Here is an 8,553-nt window from a genome sequence, read left to right on the forward strand (position 1 = left end):
AGTAGAGGTGTGTACCACCACACCTAGTTTAAAATTAACTTTGAAATGTTTAGGTACAATTAGGAAAGCCATGTGTTTAAGGATCAACCGGGCTAAAAATAATTACTGGAAGTTATTTTAATTTTTCTATGAGAAGGGGTGTTGAAAATCTACTAAGTCACTTGAGAGTGTTTTGTCTAATCCAGTACTTGTGCATAGAAAGCACCTTCAAGAACTTAAATAGCACCCCTCTTCTGCTGCCTCTAGGTACTGCCTCTGTGTAGTAGCTCCAAGTCATAACATGAGGATTTCTTAGGTTTTCCTGGTTGTTATTGCAGTTGAAAGACTGCAGTCTTGAGAGCTCCAGCAAAGGTGCAGGTTAAACATGCCTAATCTCTAAATGCTCTGAAACCTGATGGCTTTTCAGTATCAAACTTTTAGATTGTGTAGCAGTTAGACTGTGCCAAAACTTCAGAATCTGAATCTTACATTGTCGTTCTAAACCACTTTGGGAAAGATGTGCTCAGCTTGTATCTTGGGGAGTAGCTGTTGTGCATGGGTTCATTGGGGCCTAGTCCACACTTCACTGTGTCTGGCCAGGGACCCTAGTGCCTTTCACTCATTCAGTCATCCCTGAATTCAGCTGTTTGAATGTCTACTTTGTGCCTTTTCCATGGTACTCGAAAAGAGAACAACTCTTGGTGATAGTTGCTTATGACTTGGATTGCTTTATGCACTGGGGAAGCATATTTTGATGGACTCTATCTTTTTTTTTTTAACGATTTATTTATTTATTATATGTAAGTACACTGTGGCTGTCTTCAGACACCCATATGAGGGCATCAGATCTCATTGCAGATGGTTGTGAGCCACCATGTGGTTGCTAGGATTTGAACTCATGACCTCTAGAAGAGCACTCAGTGCTCTTAACCGCTGAGCCATCTCACCAGCCCTGATAGACTCCATCTTACATAGACTTGAATATACTGATTGCTTTAACAGGCTTTAGCTTTTGTATAAAGTAAAGCATCCCCTGCCCAACTCCACAAAAACCAATCAACTACAAAAACAAGGCTTTCTAGTTTGCATTGACTGAGTGCTTAAGGAGTAGTCTACAGTTGGTCAAAAAATGGATAGCACTGAAGTTAGGACTTTAAGTAGAGTTTACTTAGCTACTTTAAGATGAATTTCGACAGTTTTCCTCTAGAAAAATGTGTCGTTACAAGTAAGCATTTCTTTCTTAAAATAATATTTGTTAGGGTTGATAATCAACTTGGATCTTCTATGATTAACTTAGTAGTTGAGATAGTTGAAATCTCAGATGTTGCCAGTGTATGTTGGTCTATATTTTTGAATTTTATTATACTTTGGAAGAGTAAATGATCTTCCAGATATCTGTTCAACTAAAACTCAGCACCATATTTATTTTCTGAAGAGGGCAGGAGTCTGGCCTGGCCCCTGTGTGTCAAGGTCTCAGCTGTAGTGGAGGCTGAGAAGCTGCTTTTTCTTAGAATGTATCAAAAATACTGACCAGACCTCTTGACTTTTAGTTATAGGTCCTTTCTCAAGATGTCAACTGACTTTCTTTTTCATTAACCCATGATAAGTACATGTTTATGTGGAACAGAATGCTTGAATATAATATGTATAGGTGAAATAAGGGTAATTTAAGCATTTATTTTTTTTAAAGAATTTATTTTATGTATATGAATACATTAATAGCTGTCTTCAGAGGACATTGGATCCTGTTACAGATGGTTGTGAGCCACCATGTAGTTGCTGGGAATTGAACTGAAGACCTCTGGAAGAGCAGCCAGTGCCCTTAACCACCGAGCCATCTCTCCAGCTCCCTGAAGCATTTCTTTGCCACAAAGATTGCTTTGGATTGGGGAGTTTGACTCCGTAAGGCACTTGGTCAAGATGCATGAGACTCTTAGATCTATCCGTAGTACCCAAAGAGATGAAGCTAGGCATGGTAGCACATACCTATAGTCCCAGCACTTGAGAGGTAGAGGCAAAGGCAGGTAAAGTTGGAGTTCAAGGTGATCCTGGGCCATGTAATGAGACCTTTCTCAAAGAAACAATGAGACAGCCTTCCCTCCTTTTTTAAAAAAAAAAATCAGTAAAACGATTTTTTTTTCTTGTTGCTGTCTGTGGTCCTGGGAATAAACCTATAGTCTTATGGTAGGCAAGTGCTTTACACTAGGTGAGGGGTTTTCAACCATTTTTCTCCTCAGGAAGCATTCTTTTTGGCTTATACTTCTGGTGTGCTGTAGAGGGTAGAAGTCGAGGTTATTGTAAACCCCCTCCTTCCCTCTCCATCCCTTGCCACCACCTAGCCCTAAATATCAGTGGTTCTGACATCATGATAGATTAATATACATGAGAATCATTTGGGTGCTTTAAGACCATGGATGTTGCACTTCACCTCTGGAAATCTGTGGTGGAGTTGAGACTATAATTTTTCAAAAATTAATTATGTATATGTGAGCTTTCATGTGTGGATGTGTAAGTGCATATGTACTGCAGTACACTCACATATGGATGTTAGAGGACAGCTTTTGCAAGTCTGTCCTTTCCTTCTACCATGTGGGTCCCAGGGATCAAACTCAGGTCATCAGGCCTGTGGTAAGCATCCCTAACCATTGACCCATCTTGTAAGCTGGAGAGTGTACTTTCATAAATCTTCCTAGATAACACTGAAGTGTCTTTTAGAACTACTGTTTTAGAGTGCTGATTTAAGGGCTGAATTCCAGGATCTTTGGGTGGGCTGGGAGCTGGGTCTGCAGTACTGGATCCTGCCTTGGAGGTTGTTAGTGGCAGTAAGACAGGGTATCAGTATATCATCTGTCAGATAGATGCCTTAAGATTTAGCTTTATAATAACATATTTTGCAAGTGCAACTTTGAGGCTTTTCCCCTTTACCTCATGAAAATACATTGTCATATTGAGCTTGAAACTCAGGAGCAAGTTAGGATTTGCCCCAGTGCCAAATAACATACTACTCTTGAGTTTTAGTAATATTTTTAAAAATTCCTTTGCCATCATCTTGATGATCAACTGTCAGTTTTGTTTTTAGATACCCTTCCACTCCTGCTTTTTTATAGAAATATGAAAGCCTTTCCTTAGAGAGTGCCCAGTTCTGACTTTTGAAGGTGGAGTGGAGGGAGTGTATGGTATGGTCAGCTTTTAGTGCCCATGCCCGGTGGGAAAGGAGTTGTCTGTGTCCTGGACTCTGATGCAGGTGGAGAAATGTCTGTCTGCCTTCCTGGAGAGAAGTAAAGTAGGAAGGGGAAGAACAGAGGTCCTTGCCTGTCCTTAAAGTTGATATGATGCTAGTGGTTAAATAGAGGAGTGTTAAGAAAACTATACATTTAGATGGTAAATGGTACCATCCGCATACATTCTAAGACAGGAATCATGGAGATGCCTTCTGACTTCAGTCCTGAACCTCAGCCTGTGGTGGTACTGAGGACTGCAGTCAGCCCACCCACAATACTTAACCACTGTCCTGTTTCCACCATCTAGTTCTGCCCCCTCTCCTCGTTTAGAGGCAGGGTCTTGACATCATTCTGTGTCTGCTTCTAAGTGCTAAGATTATAGTTGTTAGCCATCATGTCCACCTCTATCTACTTCTACTCTTACATTTTTTTTTAGATTCATTTTATTTTGTGCATGAGTGTTTGTCTGCATTTATATATGAGTCCTGCTGTGCTCGCAGAGGCCATTGGATGGATCCCTTAGAACTGGAGTTACAAACATTTGTGAGCAACTGTGTGAGTGCTGGGAACTGAACCCAGGGTGGTTTGTTTGTTTGTTTGTTTGATTTTTTTTAAAGATTTATTTATTTATTATATATGAATACACTGTAGCTGTCTTCAGACACACCAGAAGAGGGCATCAAATCCCATTACAGATGGTTGTGAGCCACCATGTGGTTGCTGGGATTTGAACTCAGGACCTCTGAAAGAGTAGTCAGTGCTCTTAACCACTGAGCCATCTCTCCAGCCCCTGTTTGATGTTTTTTAATACAAGAGTAGTAAGTGCTTTTAACCATTGAGCCATTTCTCCAGCCCCTAGTTTTCATGATTTTTGATCAGCAGTTGTATTAACTGAATCTATTGTTTGTCAGAAATGTATTAGGGGATTCATTGATGAACAGCCCTTAAAGACCTATGGTCTAGTGGGAGAGCTTGGCAATTACAGTTAACAAAGCTTGTTAGTATTATATAATCATCCCTCTGTATCATTGGGCTCCATATTTGTGAGTTAACACAGCTTGGATTAAAGGTATTACATTCTAGAAAGTTCTAAAAACCAAATTTGAATTTGCCCCAGGTGGAGCACGTTCCTGAGTTCCTGTAATAAATGTGAATGTAGATGTGCTCTGCTGTGGCCAGCGGCCACTTCACAGATCTGCAGTGTCCCCCACAGCAGGGCTTTGTGTGCGTCCTGTGTCCCAGCTTTTGGATGGTTGCTGGTCTGTATGTATCTGTATTGAACATGCAGACAAGTTCATTTCCCCTTTATTCCCTGAATAATACATATAACATCTCTTACACAGAATCACATTACATTGATTTTTAAATTATCCAGAGAGGTTTTAAAAATGCAGAAAGCATCCCAGCAGGGTCCTAGAAGCAATATCCTGCCACTAGTTAGGTGTGGCCAGGTAAGGTTTAAGTAGAAGCCTCAGGGAAAGGGCTGTTATTGCTTGACTGGCTTATTTGTTTGAACTTTGGGTAGCTGAAGTTGCTAGAAGTCTTGGAAACAAACACATGTGTCTGTGTAAGCCTGTAACCCAGCTACTTGGGAGGTTGAGGTAGGAGAATAGCAAGTTCAGAGTGTGCCTGGGCAATTTAACAAGATTGTCTTAAATTGGGGGGAGAGATGGCTCAGTAGTTTAGAAGCTGGCTGTTTTTGCAGAGGACCTGGCTTCAATTCCCAGTACCCACATGATGTTTCACAACTGCCTTTAACGCCAGTTGGGGATCTAATGTCTTCCCTTCCAGCAAGTTCCTCCTGCACACATGTGGTACACAAGCATACATATACTCAGGCACATATTTAATAAATATTTAAAAAGAACTTTTGCCTAGCTTGCTTTTGGCCCTAGGTGTTTGTTTGTTTGTTTGCTTGTTTGTTTTTGGTATTTCAAGACAGGGTTTCTCTGTGCAGCCCTGGCTGTCCTGGAACTCACTCTGTAGACCAGGCTGTTGGCCCTAGGTTTGAGTCCCCAGTGCTACTAAGAAAAAAATAAAAATGGTTTCTCAGAATGGTTACTTTGATGAATCTCCTTGTTTTGTGTGGCTTAAAAAGGACTGCTGGTTCTCTCAGGCTGGTGAAGCAGCTGTGTGATAACAAGATGGATACTTGTTGCTTGAAAATGCTTGACTCCTGTTTCTAGACCTATCAAGTCTTCGCCTAGATTCTGTATATTGTCCCTGCCCCCACTGTCTCTGTTATGGCCTCCCTCCCCAGCTTCCATTTTGAAGAGTGATCTTGGGCTGTGACTCAGTTTGGCTTTATGGTTGAGAAAAAGTTACAGACGCCTGCCTCAGCTTGCCAGATTCCTGTAGGTTCTTGTTGACCATTTTGAACATCATCCTTGTAATGGATGGTGCTGGAAGTGTGGGCATTTATACTGATGAGAGGGATCTAGTGAGGTGGTTCAGTGGGTAAAAACACTTGCTGATAGGCCACACTCTGAGTTTGCTCTTCAGAACCTACATAGTAGAAGGAGAAAACCAACTCTACCAAGTTTTTCTCTTATCCCCAAATATATGCCTTCGTTGTCTTTACAGCTTTACACAACAAAGCAATAAATGTAATATTTCCTTTCAAACTTTGGTCAGGTTTTTTTTTTTGTTGTTGTTGTTTAAAATACTTTGTTTGTTTGTTTGTTTGTTTGTTTTGAGACAGGGTCTCTGTAGCCCTGGCTGTTCTGGAATTCACTCTGTAGAACAGGTTTAAAATATTTTCATTGATCTAAAATAATTGCCAAAAACTAGGCTAAGGAGCAGCTTTACTTAAACATAATGCATTTTTTAACTCTATCACAAATGCTGGGTAGTTCACCACTATACCATTGTTCCTTTCTAAAAACTCCACAAACCTGGACTCATCTTCTAATTTTGGCTCTTCTGAACTTTTCCTATTGACTCTGGGATTTCTGTCAGTTTTCTTTTCTCCTAGGTGTAAGTCCTCTATTTTTAACAGTCTGGTAGGTAATGGCTCTTTGCATTTTGATCATTGAGAGCTTCTTCAGCACTCTCCTCTTCACCTTTTGCCTTCCTTTTCTTTATATGGTCCTAGTGCAGCTTCATCAGACTCGGGATCATCAGACAGATCGGCACCCAGAAATCTGTGAAACAGGCTTTGGCTTGGTTTGAGTTAATTTTGCTTTTTGGATTCAGTTCTTTGTTTACAGCAACATCTTTGGCTGTGAGTAGGTGATAGATTTTGGAGGACAGTTTCCACAAGTGACAGGTTATTGATCAGATTTCTGTAGGTAACAAGGCTTTCTTTGACTAGATGTCCACATGCAGGCACTCTCCTGGCTTTCAAGATCAAATAAAAACTAATCAATCAAATCTAATTGATCAAATAAAATGTTGGAACAATAGTTCATGTTATTCTTACTTAGTCATCAGGTATTAGCTTCCATTTCCAGATGGAATGATCCTTTTTTCCACAACTTTAACAATGTGTCTAACTGTGTCTAACTCATTCTTCACTTCTGTCAGCTGGACTTTCAGGCCTTTTGTCAGTTCCAAGAGCTCTGGTAGTTCTTTTCTCAACATTTTCAGCTTCTCTTTCACGGAGACTTTAGTCAAATTCTTTACAACCTGGGTCTCAGCTTTATCTACCTGGAGCACCAGTTTTGTAAAGGGCTCCACCCGAGTAACTCCAAAATCATCCTCTTGGAGGACTTGAGCCAGGTGCTGCTGACTGTGTTGCTTCTTTCTCTCCTCTTCCTCTTTTTTGCTGACTCTGATGGTCTCAGGATTTGGAGCCATAGTCTGAAAAATATGTAATGCTTCACGAATTTACATGCCATTATGTGGTTTCTTGCAAAGTTATATCCTTGCACAGTAACCAGAATGGTTACTGTATTGTTCCAGCTTTAGTATATATGCTGACAAAGCAAACACCTTTGGTTAGTTTTTTAAGAAGTCCTTTCTCCTTTATCAGTTAGAAACTGATGTCTAGATATTAGTTGGAGCTGTGATTAAGAGAACATTTGGAGAAGGACATAGAGTCTTCTTCTCCTATGCCTACCTGGAACATCTGTACATCATGAGTTTGGCAGAGCTGGATTTCAAGAGCCCAGTGGAGGCTTTTGACTACTTACAGCTTTACAGCTAACTAGTGCTTTTTTTTTTTTTTTTTTTTTTAAAGAGTGCTTAGTGTATTTGGTCTTGGCTAGAAGGCTAAGCAGCAATTATGAGTTTTCTTGAAGATAACATATTCTGAACTAAATTACTTTTTATTTAGGCTGGATCTTGCTATGGAACTCAAAACTTGTAACACTCTTGCCTTGACCTTTTGAGTAGCTGGGTTGGTTATAGGCCTTTCTGATTGATGTTCATTTTCAGGTAGGTTCAGAACCTATACATTTGGCACCTGTCATGGTTATAGTACTTTGCTGCTCATGTAGGGCTTCCCATCTGTCCTCAGTTCAGAATGTATTGTGGTCAAGAGTGCACAAACCTCAGGTAGTGGCCTTGAGTTCTGCCACATATGGTTTTCCAGCTGTGTGAATCTAGTACCTGTCTTCCTCTCTGCTCTAGTCTCCTACCTGTGAATGAATAGCGTTGGCTTCAGTTCAGCCTGAGTACAGCTGTACCTGTGTCACTCTTGTCACTTCTGTCTGATAGTAGAGCTGTGCACAGGAGCAGCTGTGAGGCCAGGGGGAGCCCTAAAGGGAGACTTGTCTTCTGGCCAACTAGAAGAGTTCTGTGCTGGGGATTTTTGTTGAGAGAAATTTTGGAGAATTTATTTGTAAATTTTTTTCCCTTTAAACTGTGATTATGTTACATGTTATTTTACATGTAGATAAACTTGCATATTAATGTAACATTTTCTCTGGCTGAATAGAGGGCATAAATTTGAGGTTTTGCAGTATGATTTCTAAAACATTTATCTCTGTTTTGGGGCTGGAGACATGGGTTATGATTAAGAGCTTGTACTGATCTTCCAGAGGACTGGAGTTTCATTCCCAGCACCTGCAAGCAGGCAGCTCACTTGTAACTCCCATTACAGGTGCTATGACACCCCCTTCTGATCTCTGCAGGCACTGTTTTCACATGTATGTACAATCCACACACAGGCACAGACATAAAAATAAAATAAAATTTACAGTCTTTTTCTTATTGGCTTTCAGAACTATATAAACACAGCTATCTTTGCTGTGGTGTCTCCTGTGTTCTGTAGGGCTGCATGTTTGTCTGCATTCCTTTCTTTTTTCTTCGTCTCTCTTTTCCCTCCCTCCCTCCCTCCCTTCTTCCCTCCCTCGCACGCGGGGCGGGGGGGGCCGGGGGGGGAAGGGGAGAAAAGACGGAGACCGACGGG

At 40.9% G+C, this 8,553-nt stretch overlaps 1 protein-coding gene and 1 pseudogene across 5 annotated transcripts in view; one reads left to right on the top strand and one right to left on the bottom strand.

Moving 5' to 3' along the window:
- Nucleotides 1-8,553, top strand: part of Ppp6r3 (protein phosphatase 6 regulatory subunit 3) — a 114,364-nt gene that overhangs the window by 1,653 nt on the left and 104,158 nt on the right. The gene's annotated exons all lie outside the window — the stretch shown is intronic.
- LOC114624192 overlaps nt 6,005-8,553 on the bottom strand; it is an 11,430-nt pseudogene continuing 8,881 nt past the window's right edge.

The sequence above is a fragment of the Grammomys surdaster genome, unplaced genomic scaffold (genome assembly GCF_004785775.1).
Source record: "Grammomys surdaster isolate TR1022 unplaced genomic scaffold, NIH_TR_1.0 205, whole genome shotgun sequence".
Lineage (NCBI taxonomy): Eukaryota > Metazoa > Chordata > Mammalia > Rodentia > Muridae > Grammomys > Grammomys surdaster.